The sequence below is a fragment of the Saimiri boliviensis genome, chromosome 14 (assembly GCF_048565385.1).
Source record: "Saimiri boliviensis isolate mSaiBol1 chromosome 14, mSaiBol1.pri, whole genome shotgun sequence".
In the NCBI taxonomy this organism is placed as follows: domain Eukaryota; kingdom Metazoa; phylum Chordata; class Mammalia; order Primates; family Cebidae; genus Saimiri; species Saimiri boliviensis.
Genome location: NC_133462.1, coordinates 50,554,918 through 50,566,261, shown reverse-complemented (window position 1 = coordinate 50,566,261; position 11,344 = coordinate 50,554,918). Strand labels below are relative to the sequence as shown.

The following is an 11,344-nucleotide window of genomic DNA, read 5'->3' as shown; positions in this document are numbered from 1 at the left end:
TCTCTCCAGAATAATGAGTTGGTAGACAAAACTTTGTGTGTGAGAGAAGCAGGCTCACAAGCCCCTCAATTTGTCCTTAAGAGCTTTTCCAGCTCTGACAATGTGATTTTGGTGCTGTGATTGTAGCACTTGCCCAGAGAGGCTCCAACCTTGGAGGACAGACTTGGTTCTCATCTCCAGGCGAGTGATGTAGGATTTGTTTTTGTTGGGTTCTGGAAAAGGTGTATGGGATATGTTTGTGGCGGCAAAGAAGGAGTTTGTGGTCTGGAGCCTGCACGTTTTCAGCCTCCAGGCCTGGTCGGGATGGAGAAGGGAAGGCCCATGTGGGAGTGGGGTCATCAAGTCTTTCCAGTGTGGATTATGCAGGGAACGGTGAGGAGAGCCGCAAGGTGGACGGAGGAGAGGGAGGAATCAGGAGGTGGGAAGGGGCTGGGTGGTGACAAGCAGAGGGCTAGAGAGCTGTGGGCAGAACAGGGATCCGGTCCCGTGTGTCTCTGGGCAGAGACTCACTCCACGCCAAAGCAAATAGGGAGAAGAGGCCCCTGGGAGTCCGAGGGGTGGTTCCCCCCCACCCCGACTGAAGATCTTGGAGATGGGGGGTGGCCCTGGGCCAATCCAGGCACCTCCCTTTCTCACCAGGTAGTGCCTCTCTGCACGTTCACACCCAATGCTGTGTTGTCAGGGGCTGTAACCTGAGCCCTGGGTGTCAGGAGGGGGAGACCCACCCTGTCCGCCTCCTGTCTTCCCCAGCTCCCCTGCCTCTCCAAGGGCTCACACAGGCCCAGCCCAGAGAAGAAATGGTGTTCTCAGTGGGTTTGGAACAGGTAAAGATTAGGAGCAGATGACAGGTTGTCAGTGGCTCTGAGGACTGCTCCATAATCCCCAGCACCCAAGCTGCAGTGCACTTTGATCCTGCCTCTGAAGGCTTGATTATGAGACACAGCCCATGTTTCCATAAAGGGGAGAACAATTGTTTCCAACACAGACAAAGGACTCTTTGTACAGCCCTGGGTCCTGAGCCCCGGGAGGCACTCTGGGAGAGGAAGGACAGCCCCGCCCTGGGTGGGGAAGGGGGTAGGGGCAGGGCAGTGCTGGGTGAGGCAGCTGCCTGGCTCCCATCAAGCTTGCTCATGATGGGCAAAGGGTATTAATGGCATCCTGCTGCCGGTCCAAGGGGCACACGGGGCCAGACAGGGGCGAAAGGGGGGCTTTTTTTCTGAATTGCTCCAGCCTCATGCTCAAAATGCATGCAGTTTTATCCTTCTTGAGGCCAACTTTGGGCTATCTAGTGCCCCCCCCACTACATTTGAGGAAGGGCTGGCTCCTCATTGCCAGATTTCTGCATCTATCCAACAGGCAGCAGGGTAGGAAGCAGGATTTGCTGTGCAGAGTGGGAGTTAGAACTTGGAGAGCATTTGGAAGTAGGAATGAGGAAGGGGGCACATTGGGATGAGAGGAGGTGGTAAGTCTGGACACAGCAGCGTGTGTCCCATGTGGAGCTGCCTCCACCTCCTCCTCCCACCCCTCACAGCTTCCCTGGGATCTGAGCATAAGATGCCCTCAGAGTTTGCAAAACAAATTCTGTTGGAGAGGGTGAGGTCTTTGCTTTGCTCCCCTTTCCTGCAAGGGAGAGAAGTCTGGATGGGTGGGGGGCTTCTGACCATCCCAGCTGTACCCCTCACCCATTTGTTAGTTAGATCCAGCCCCTAGGCTGGGCACAGTGCCTCATGCCTGTAATCCCAGCACTCTAGGAGGCTGAGGAGGGCTGATCACGAGGTCAGGAGTTCGAGACCAGCCTGGCCAATATGGCAAAACCCCTTCCCTACTAAAAATATAAAAATTAGCCAGGCGTGATGGCACGTGCCTGTAGTCCCAGCTACTCGGGAGGCTGAGACAGGAGAATTGCTTGAACCTGGAAGAGAGAGGTTGCAGTGAGCCAAGATCATGCCACTGCACTCCAGCCTGGGCGACAACCAGCCTGGGCCAGGATTTCTGAGACAAGAGATTCAAAGAATGTTAGGAAGCAAGCTCAATGTAGATGCTTCCATTGAAGAGTTAATGGGCTTTGGAGGAAGTTCCTGTAGTGAAGGATCAGGTCTTTTACCTGGGCGGAGGTTACTGGAATAAAGTTATGCTAATGCAGACCGAAGACTAGCAAAGTCATGCTAATGTAACCATCAGTGTATGTGGTAGGTAGTTTCCATTTTAGGTGTAAGTTTAGTGGGTGTGAGGGCAGAAGCTCTTTAAGGGCTAGTCTGGAGTTTGGGTTGGGGAATGGCAGGAGGGTCTGTGATCCTGAAGAGCAATGACCAAACTGCACGGCAGAGACAGACACGTTAGACTGGAAAACTGGAGGGAGCGAAACTCCAGCTCACCCCAGGAGAGGTCAAGATTTAAGCATGTGAGCTGGAAACCAGGCCTGCAGGTGCCAAACCGGTCCCTGCCCGTGGATGCAGGCTGTGTTGACTTTGGCAGCCCCACCCTGAGCCTCCTCCCACCCCAGAAGGGCTTGAAACTGACCCTGGGCCACGCAGGGGGCTGGAGATGTTCCCAACCCAGTCCTGCTCTTGCCGGCTGTGGCTGGCTGCTACCCTGGCAGAGGGAGCGAGGGTGTGTATTAGGGAGGAAGGTTTCCCTGGGAGGCAACTGGTGGAGTCCAGGGCTGGGGGCTATCAGGAGTGTATGAGTGGGCTCTTGATATCAGACCGAGGACCCAGATAGAGTAGGCAGTGGGAGAGAACAGATGAGTTTGGGGGACGTCAGCTGTCATGCTATGGAATTCTCTTTATGGCATACCTATGATTTCATATGAGCTGAAATCTACATATGTACTCATAATCACAACACATCATTTTATTGATAAGGAAACTGAGGCACGGGGAGCATCTGTGACTGACCAGACAGATGGGATGGGATTCAAGGTCCAGTCTGTGGCTTCAAAGGAGACTCTGCTGTGCTCCTTGGCAGCATCCCGGGCTACTCAGACATCTCATTCCTGAAGATGGCAAGAGAGGAGCTCAGCTCACTCCAGTCTTGCGGAAGAGAGGAGCCAATAGCCTGAAACAGATCTGGGGAGAGGAGAGGGAACGGAGAGGGTGAGAAATGAAGAGGGTAGTCAGTCCAAAAAAATAGGCAGGGACAGAGACAGAGAGGAAAGGATGGGAGGAGATGAAGAATACGTGTGTGTGTGTGCAGGTGTGTGTAAAACCATTACCAGCTTTCCAAATTTTAGAAGTCATGTTCATATCTATCGCCTCTTTTCAGAAAGCGATGTGAACAAGTGAAAGGGGACCTAGAGAGCCAGTGAGGGGCACAGGGAGAGCAGAAGGAAAGAGGCAGCTAGGAAGACAGGACAGAGGGGGAGATAGGCTGAGACATCTGCCTTCTCCTCTGGGCCAGCTGCCTCCAGCTTGTCACCATGGTGAAGGCTGCCCAAGGACTTTGTGTCCAGCTTCTGCTGCCCTTGGGAAGTCATCTGGCCAGGGTTTTGCTTTGCTGGAGGCTGAGAGATGAGGGCAGGGGTAAGCAGGGACTTTAATGGGTCAGAGATACTGAGGAAGGAATCAGAGTCTGACAGGGCCATACGGGTGCCTTGGGCCCTGAGCAGTCAGATTCAAGGGATGCTCTCCTCAGGAGAGTACCTTCTGTCTGGTGACAGGAGACTTTCTATTTTCCCTAAATGGAGAAACAGAATGCCTGGACCCTACGAGAAGGTAAGAGCCACATTTCTTTTTTTGGGGGGTCAGGGGGTGGGCATGGAGTCCCGCTCTGTCACCCAGGCTGGAGTGCAGTGGCACGATCTTGGCTCACTGCAACCTCCACCTCCCAGGTTCAAGTAGTTCTCCTGCTTCAGCTTCCTTCCTTCCTTCCTTTATTTATTTATTTATTTATTTATTTTAATTTTTATTTTTTCGAAGATGAGGTTTCACCATGTTGGCCAGGCTGGTCTTGAATTCTTGACCTCAGGTGATCCACCCACCTCGGCCTCCCAAAGTGCTAGGACTACAGGGGTGAGCCACCGCGCCCGGCCATGCTTCAGCTTCCTAAGCAGCTGGGACTATAGGCATGTGCCACCAAGCCCAGCTATTTTTTGTATTTTTAGTAGAGACAGGGTTTCACCATCTTGGCCAGCTGGTCTAGAACTCTTGACCTTGTGATCCAACCACCTTGACCTCCCAGAGTGTTGAGATTACAGGCGTGAGCCAGGGTGCTGGTGCCGGCTGAGCCACATTTCTGGAGAAGGCCAATTGTAGAGAAGGGAAGAGAAGGGGAGGAGAGTGAAATCTGGGTGGGACCAAGAGGTGTCTCAAGCACCAGGTCCTGACCTTCATATCATTGCTCATCCATGCCTCAGCCTCCTCAAAGGGACTCAATTTTTCTTTTTTTTTTTTTTTTGAGACGGAGTCTTGCTCTATCACCCAGGCTGGAGTGCAGTGGTGTGATCTTGGCTCACTGCAACCTCCACTTCCCAGATTCAAGTTGATTCTCCTGCCTCAGCCTCCCATGTAGCTGGGAATACAGGCATGCGCCACCACGCCTGGCTAATTTTGTATTTTTAGTAGAGACGGGGTTTCTCCATGTTGGCCAGGCTGGTTTTGAACTCCTGAGGTCAGGTGATCCACCCACCTCGGCCTCCCAAAGTGCTGGGATTACAGGCACGAGACATCTCGCCCAGCCTCAAAGGGACTAAATTATAGCCACAACAAAACATAGCAGCCAGTTGGGTGTGGTGGTTCACACCTGTAATCCCAGGGTTTTAGGAGGCTGAGGCGGGCTGATCACTAGGTCAGGAGTTCGAGACCAACCTAGCCAACATGGTAAAACCCTGTCTCTACTAAAAATACCAAGAATTAGCCAGGCATGGTGTCAGGCACCTGTAATTCTGCTACTTTGGAGGCTGAGGCAGGTTAATCACTTGAACCTGGGAGGCAGAGTTTGCAGTGAGCCGAGACCGTGGCACTGAAATCTAGCCTGGGCAACAGCAAGACTCTGTCTCAAAAAAAAAAAAAAAAAAAAAATAGGAGCCATTGTATTGAAAACATACCTTGGGCTAGACACTCAGTTTAGTGCCTTATTTTAACTTTATTTCTATATTTATTTATTTATTTATTTGGGACAGAGTTTCGCTCTTGTTACCCAGGCTGGAGTGCAATGGCGCCATCTCAGCTCACCGCAACCTCCGCCTCCTGGGTTCAGGCAATTCTCCTGCCTCAGCCTCCTGAGTAGATGGGATTACAGGCACGCACCACCATGCCCAGCTAATTTTTTGTATTTTTAGTAGAGACGGGGTTTCACCATGTTGACCAGGATGGTCTCGATCTCTTGACCTTGTGAACCACCCGCCTTGGCCTCCCAAAGTGCTGGGATTACAGGCATGAGCCACCGCGCCAGGCCCTATTTTTGATTTTACTTATTTATTTAGTGTTTTGAGATAGGGTCTCACTTTATTGCCCAGGATGGACTGCAGTGGTTTTATAATTCAATGCAGGTTCGAACTCCTGGGCTCAAATGGTCTTCCTGCCTCGGCCTCCTGAGAAGCTGGAAGCACAGGCATGAGCCATGTTGCCTAAGCAGTTGTTTCATTTTGTTTTGTTTTTTGTAGAGATGGAATCTCCCTCTGATGCCCAGGCTGGTCTCAAACTCCTGAGCTCAAGTGATTCTCCTGCCTCGGTCTTAATTTCATTTATAAAATTTGCAACAGTCTAATAAGTTACATATTACTGTACCCATTTTACAAAGAAGAAAACTGAGTTCCTTCTTTTCTCAGGTCCAAGAAGAAAAAAGAGAAAAAAGAAAACTGAGTCCCAGAGAGGAGTAACTTTCTCATGTGGTCTAGAGTTCCTTTAAAGACCATCAGTCCTGGCTGGGCACAGCAGCTCACACCTACAATCCCAGCACTTTGGGAGGCGAAGGTGAAATGATGACTTGAGCCTAGGAGTTCGAGGCTAGCCTAGACAACATAGTGAGACTATGTCTTTAAAAAAAAAAAAAAAGTTTAAAAATTGCTGAGGTGCCAGGCAAAGTGGGTCACGCCTATAATCCCAGCATTTTGGGAAGATAAGGCAGGTGGATTACCTGAGGTTGGGAGTTTGAGGACAGCTTGGCCAACATAGTGAAGCCCCATCTCTACTAAAAATACAAAAATCAGCCAGGCATGATGGTGCCTGTCCGTAGTCCCCAGCTACTTGGGAGGCTGAGGCTGGAGAATCACTTAAACCTGGGAGACGGAGGCTCTGGTGAGCCAAGATCACTGCACTCCACCATTGCACTCCGGCCTGGGCAGCAAGGATGAAACTCTGTTTCAAATAATAATAATTAATATTAATAATAATAATAAAAATTTGTGATCCATGAAAACTCCCTAAATGCTCAACTCATCCCTTCAGGGACTATTCCCAGCACCTCTGCCCTTCCAGTCCCCATCCCCTCTAATGTATTCTCCACACTGCAGCAGAGTCAGCTTTCTGAAGCATACGTCTGATCTCATCACTCCTGAAGACCCTTCAGTGCCTCGCCATTGTTTTCAAGATAGGCCTAGACAAGACCCTTCAGGGTCTGACTGCAGGTTTCTCTTGGCATTGTCCCCCCGACCCCACCTGCTATCTCCACTCTCCTGTGACCTTGCTGGAGCACTCTCTGTGTTTCTGGGCCTTTGCCATCACATTCCCTCTACTGGGAATAGCTAAGAAGTGCCAGGCAAACCCAGTGAAGAATAGCTAAGAAGTGCCAGGCAAACCCAGGGAAGTTGTTTTCTAAAACTCACACATTTTTCTTCATGCCATGCTGCTTCTCTGAATAGGTCAGGACAATCTGGTTCTTAGGATTGTTTTTTAAAAACATCTTTATTGAGTAATAATGATAGACAATAAACTGTATGTATTTAGAGTGTACAGTTTGATAAGTTTTGACATATGTATACACCCATGAAACTAACACCGCAGTAAAAACAGTGAACATGTCCATCACCCCCTAAAAGTTTCCTACAAAATGAAGGAACAATGGATTTTAATGTTACAGAGTACAAAAAGTTCATTGATACAGTTTCAGAGTCTACATTGCAACTAACCTCTAAGAATTCTATTTCCGCTGGGCGTGGCAGCTCTTGCTGGTAATCCCAGGCTGAGGTGGGAGGATTGCTTTTAAACCCAGGAGTTCAAGACCAGACTGGGCAACATGGTGAGACCCCATCTCTACAAAAACACAAAAATTAGCCAGGCACATAGAACGTACCTGTGGTCCCAGCTACTCGGGGGGCTGGGAGGATCGCTTGAGCCAGGGAAGCAGAGGTTGCAGTGGGACAAGATTGTGCCACTGTACCCCAGCCTGGGTGACAGAGGGTGACCCTGTCTCAAAAAAAAAAAAAAAAAAAGATATTAAAATACTCCTCACTTGGCCAGGCATGGTGGGTCACACCTGTAGTCCCAGCACTTTGGGAAGCCGAGGCTGGCAGGTCACCTGAGGTCAGGAGTTTGCGACCAGCCTGACCAACATGAAACCCTGTCTCTATTAAAATTACAAAATTAGCCAGGTGTGGTGGCACGTGCCTGTAATCCCAGCTACTTAGGAGGCTAAGGCAGAAGAATTGCTTGAACCCAGGAGGCGGAGGTTGCAGTGAGCCAAGATCACACCACTGCACTCCAGCCTGGTGCTTGGCAACAGAGTGAGACTCTGTCTCAAAGAAAGAAATAAATAAAATAATAAATAAATAATACTCCTCACTCTTTTTTTTTTTTTTTTTTTTTTTTTTTTTTTTGAGATGGAGTCTCGCTCTGTCACCCAGGCTGGAGTGCAGTGATAAGATCTTGGCTCACTGCAACCTCTGCCTCCCGGATTCTACCAATTCTTCTGCCTCAGTCTCTCAAGTAGCTGGGATTACAGAAACATGCTACCATGCCTAGCTAACTTTTTTTATTTTTAGTAACGATGGGGTTTCACCATATTGGCCAGGCTGGTCTCAAACTCCTGAACTTGTGATCCACCCACCTCAGTCTCTTAAAGTGCTGGGATTACAGGCGTGAGCTATGGCACCTGGCCTGAAACACTCCTCACTGTTTAAACTTCTGTGTGAGACTGGATTTTATTCATATATATCAACCAAAACAACATATCACAACAGATTGAATGCTAAAGAAGATACAAGAATCAGGCGGGGCGCGGTGGCTCAAGCCTGTAATCCCAGCACTTTGGGAGGCCGAGGCGGGTGGATCATGGGGTCGAGAGATCGAGACCATCCTGGTCAACATGGTGAAACCCCATCTCTACCAAAAATACAAAAAATTAGCTGGGCATGGTGGCGCGTGCCCGTAGTCCCAGCTACTCAGGAAGCTGAGGCAGGAGAATTGCCTGAACCCAGGAGGCGGAGGTTGCAGTGAGCCGAGCTCGCGCCATTGCACTCCAGCCTGGGTAACAAGAGAGAAACTCCGTCTCAAAAAAAAATCCAGCTGTCTTCTATTAAGCCAGATATTAAAGAGATTCGGAAAAAGCTAAAACAATGCCATTTTTCTCACTAAGTTTTTCTGCTTTTGGAAAATGTAGTTTTTTAATTTAAAAAAGTAAGTCATGTTAACATATAATGCATTTCTTGTTTTTTATTTATTTTTTTTGTAGAGACGGGGTTTCACCATTTTGGCCAGGCTGGTCTTGAACTCCTGACCTTGTGATCCACCTGCCTCGGCCTCCCAAAGTGCTGGGATTACAGGTGTGAGCCACCTCGCCCAGCCGATTTCTTTCTTTCTTTCTTTTTTTTTTTTTTTGAGACGGAGTTTCGCTCCTGTTACCCAGGCTGGAGTGCAATGGCACGATCTCGGCTCACCACAACCTCCGCCTCCTGGGTTCAGGCCATTCTCCTGCCTCAGCCTCCTGAGTAGCTGGGATTACAGGCACGCGCCACCATGCCCAGCTAATTTTTTTTTGTATTTTTTTTTTAGTAGAGATAGGGTTTCACCATGTTGACCAGGATGGTCTCAATCTCTTGACCTCGTGATCCACTCGCCTCAGTCTCCCAAAGTGCTGGGATTACAGGCATGAGCCACCGAGCCCGGCCACCCAGCCGATTTCTTACTGTTAATCCTTTCCTTAAGCATAGGAAAGCCCTTTACCACAGGGGTCATAAATGGTTAAGGCAAGAGGTGATCCCAATCCCACTCCTTGTCTTTTTCATACTGCCTCATGGAGGTTGCAGTGAGCCAAGATTGTGACATTGCACTCCAGCATGGGTGACAGAGTGAGACTGTCTCAAAAACACAACCAAAAAAAACCATACTGCTTCTTCTATCCCACGTGGCTTGTTATCCGCCCCCCCGTCTTTTTTTTTTTTTTTTTTTTGGATACGGATTCTCACTTGTTGCCCAGTCCGGACTGCAGTGGTGCCATCATAGCTCACCACAGCCTCAAACTCCTGGACTCAAGTGACCCTCCAACCTAACCTCAGCCTCCCAAGTAGCTGGGACCACAGGTGTCATCCATCACGCCCAGCTAATTTTTAAGTTTTTTGTAAAGAAGAAGTTCTCCCTATATTGTCCAGGGTGGCCTCAAGCTCTGGACTCAAGTGATCCACCTGCCTTGGCCTCCGAAAGTGTTGGGATTACAGGGATAAACCACCACTCCTGGCCAGTTTTAACTTCTAATTTGATAAATAGCAACAGGTATAACCCACATAAACCGAAGATTTTTGGTGTCTCCAATAACTTTTAATATTTAAAGGGGCCTTGAGACTAAAAAGTTTGAGAACCAGTGATATACAGGCCAGTGGTTGAGAGAAGGCCCTCAGGATGGGCAACCTGGGCTTGAATTTGATCTTTGCTTCTTGCTAGTTTGTAGTAGAACTTTGGGCAAGTTTGTAGTCTCTCTGATCCCTAGTTATCTCATCTGTAAAATGGGAATTATTATAATGGTACGTACTGTGAAAGGCAGTCGAAGATGGAGATAATATGTGGAAACATTTAGAACAGTGTTGGTACACAGTAAATGCCAAATAAGTGTTCGTTATCGTCATCAGCAGCAGCAGCAGCATGCTGAACAGCTCAGAGAAAGTTTAAAGGTTTAAATTCTTTTTTTTTTTTTTTTCAGGGGAGGAAAAGTTTATTTTACACAACTGACTGAAAAATAAGTTCAAGAAATAATTTAATATGGTCTCATGCGCCCTGAAGGAGGGGGTGCCCGATTTGGAGGGGTGATTGCTATGTCCAGGTAATCTCCTATCTGGAACTTCTGCGACTGCAGCGTCATGGAATCATCAGTCCCCTTTCTGCCAGACATGGTGCTGCCAATCTCCTTAACTCGATAGCCAGGTCTTTTAACATCTGTAAAAACGATTGCAAAATTGAAGTGAGTGCCCTTCTTTCTAGCTTCTGGGTAGACTTCTTTTACTAAGCTTGTCAGTTCTTTCAAGGTTGCATCCATCCAAGTGTAGATCTGCAACTCGCTGGACGGTACGTTTCCCCGGGAGAACTGGTCCATTCGGTGGTGGCGGCCGTTATTGGTGGTGAAGACCCGCAGCAGCAGCGGGCATGTCTTCTCGCGGTCGATTGACTTCTCTGGCTCCTTCTTAATTTCCTCCTGGGTAACGCGCGATTCCACCGCCATCTTGCTCCTACGGCCCGCGAGACGCTCGCCCTGACCTCCGACCCCTGCAGCAAGCATGAACACGAAGTCTCTAAAGGTTTAAATTCTTTATTTTGGCCGGGCGCAGTGGCTCACGACTATAATCCCAGCACTTTGGGAGGCTGCGGAGGGCGGATCACAAGGTCAGGAGTTTGAGACCAGCCCGACCAACATGGTGAAACCCTGTCTCTACTGAAAATACAAAAATTAGCCGTGCATGTTGGCACGCACCCATAATCCCAGCTACTCAGGAGGCTGAGGCAGGAGAATTGCTTGAACCTGGGAGGTAGAGGTTGCAGTGAGCCAAGATCACACCACTGCACTCCAGCCTGGAAGGTAGAGAGAGACTCTGTCTCAAAAAATGATAACAACAATAATAAAATCCTTTATTTTAAAGACCCCAAAGTGAGTCTCAAGCCTACAGCCCTCTCCCACCTCAGCCGCCACCAACTGCCCCAGATGAGGCACCACCATATCCAAGTGTCCCAAGTGCAACAAAGGGAGAAACTGCCAAGCGAGTGACCTCCTTGGGCAAGGACTAGCATCAGCCCTTCCTGACGCGTGAGAAATGTGTACAGATGCTGGAGGCCACGCTGGGGTATGCTGAGCATGAAGGCAAGCCCTACTGCAACCACCCCTGCTACCTTTGGGCAAGATAGAGCTGAGAGTCTCCCTCCCTCCCTCCCTTCCTTCTTTGCAAGGTGGAACTGAGAGTCTTTCTCTCTCTCTTTCTCTCTCTCTC

General features: G+C 49.2%; 1 pseudogene; it reads right to left on the bottom strand.

Moving 5' to 3' along the window:
* Positions 1–10,046: 10,046 nt before the first annotated feature.
* Positions 10,047–10,641, bottom strand: LOC101051544 (histone deacetylase complex subunit SAP18 pseudogene; annotated as a pseudogene).
* Positions 10,642–11,344: the final 703 nt, after the last annotated feature.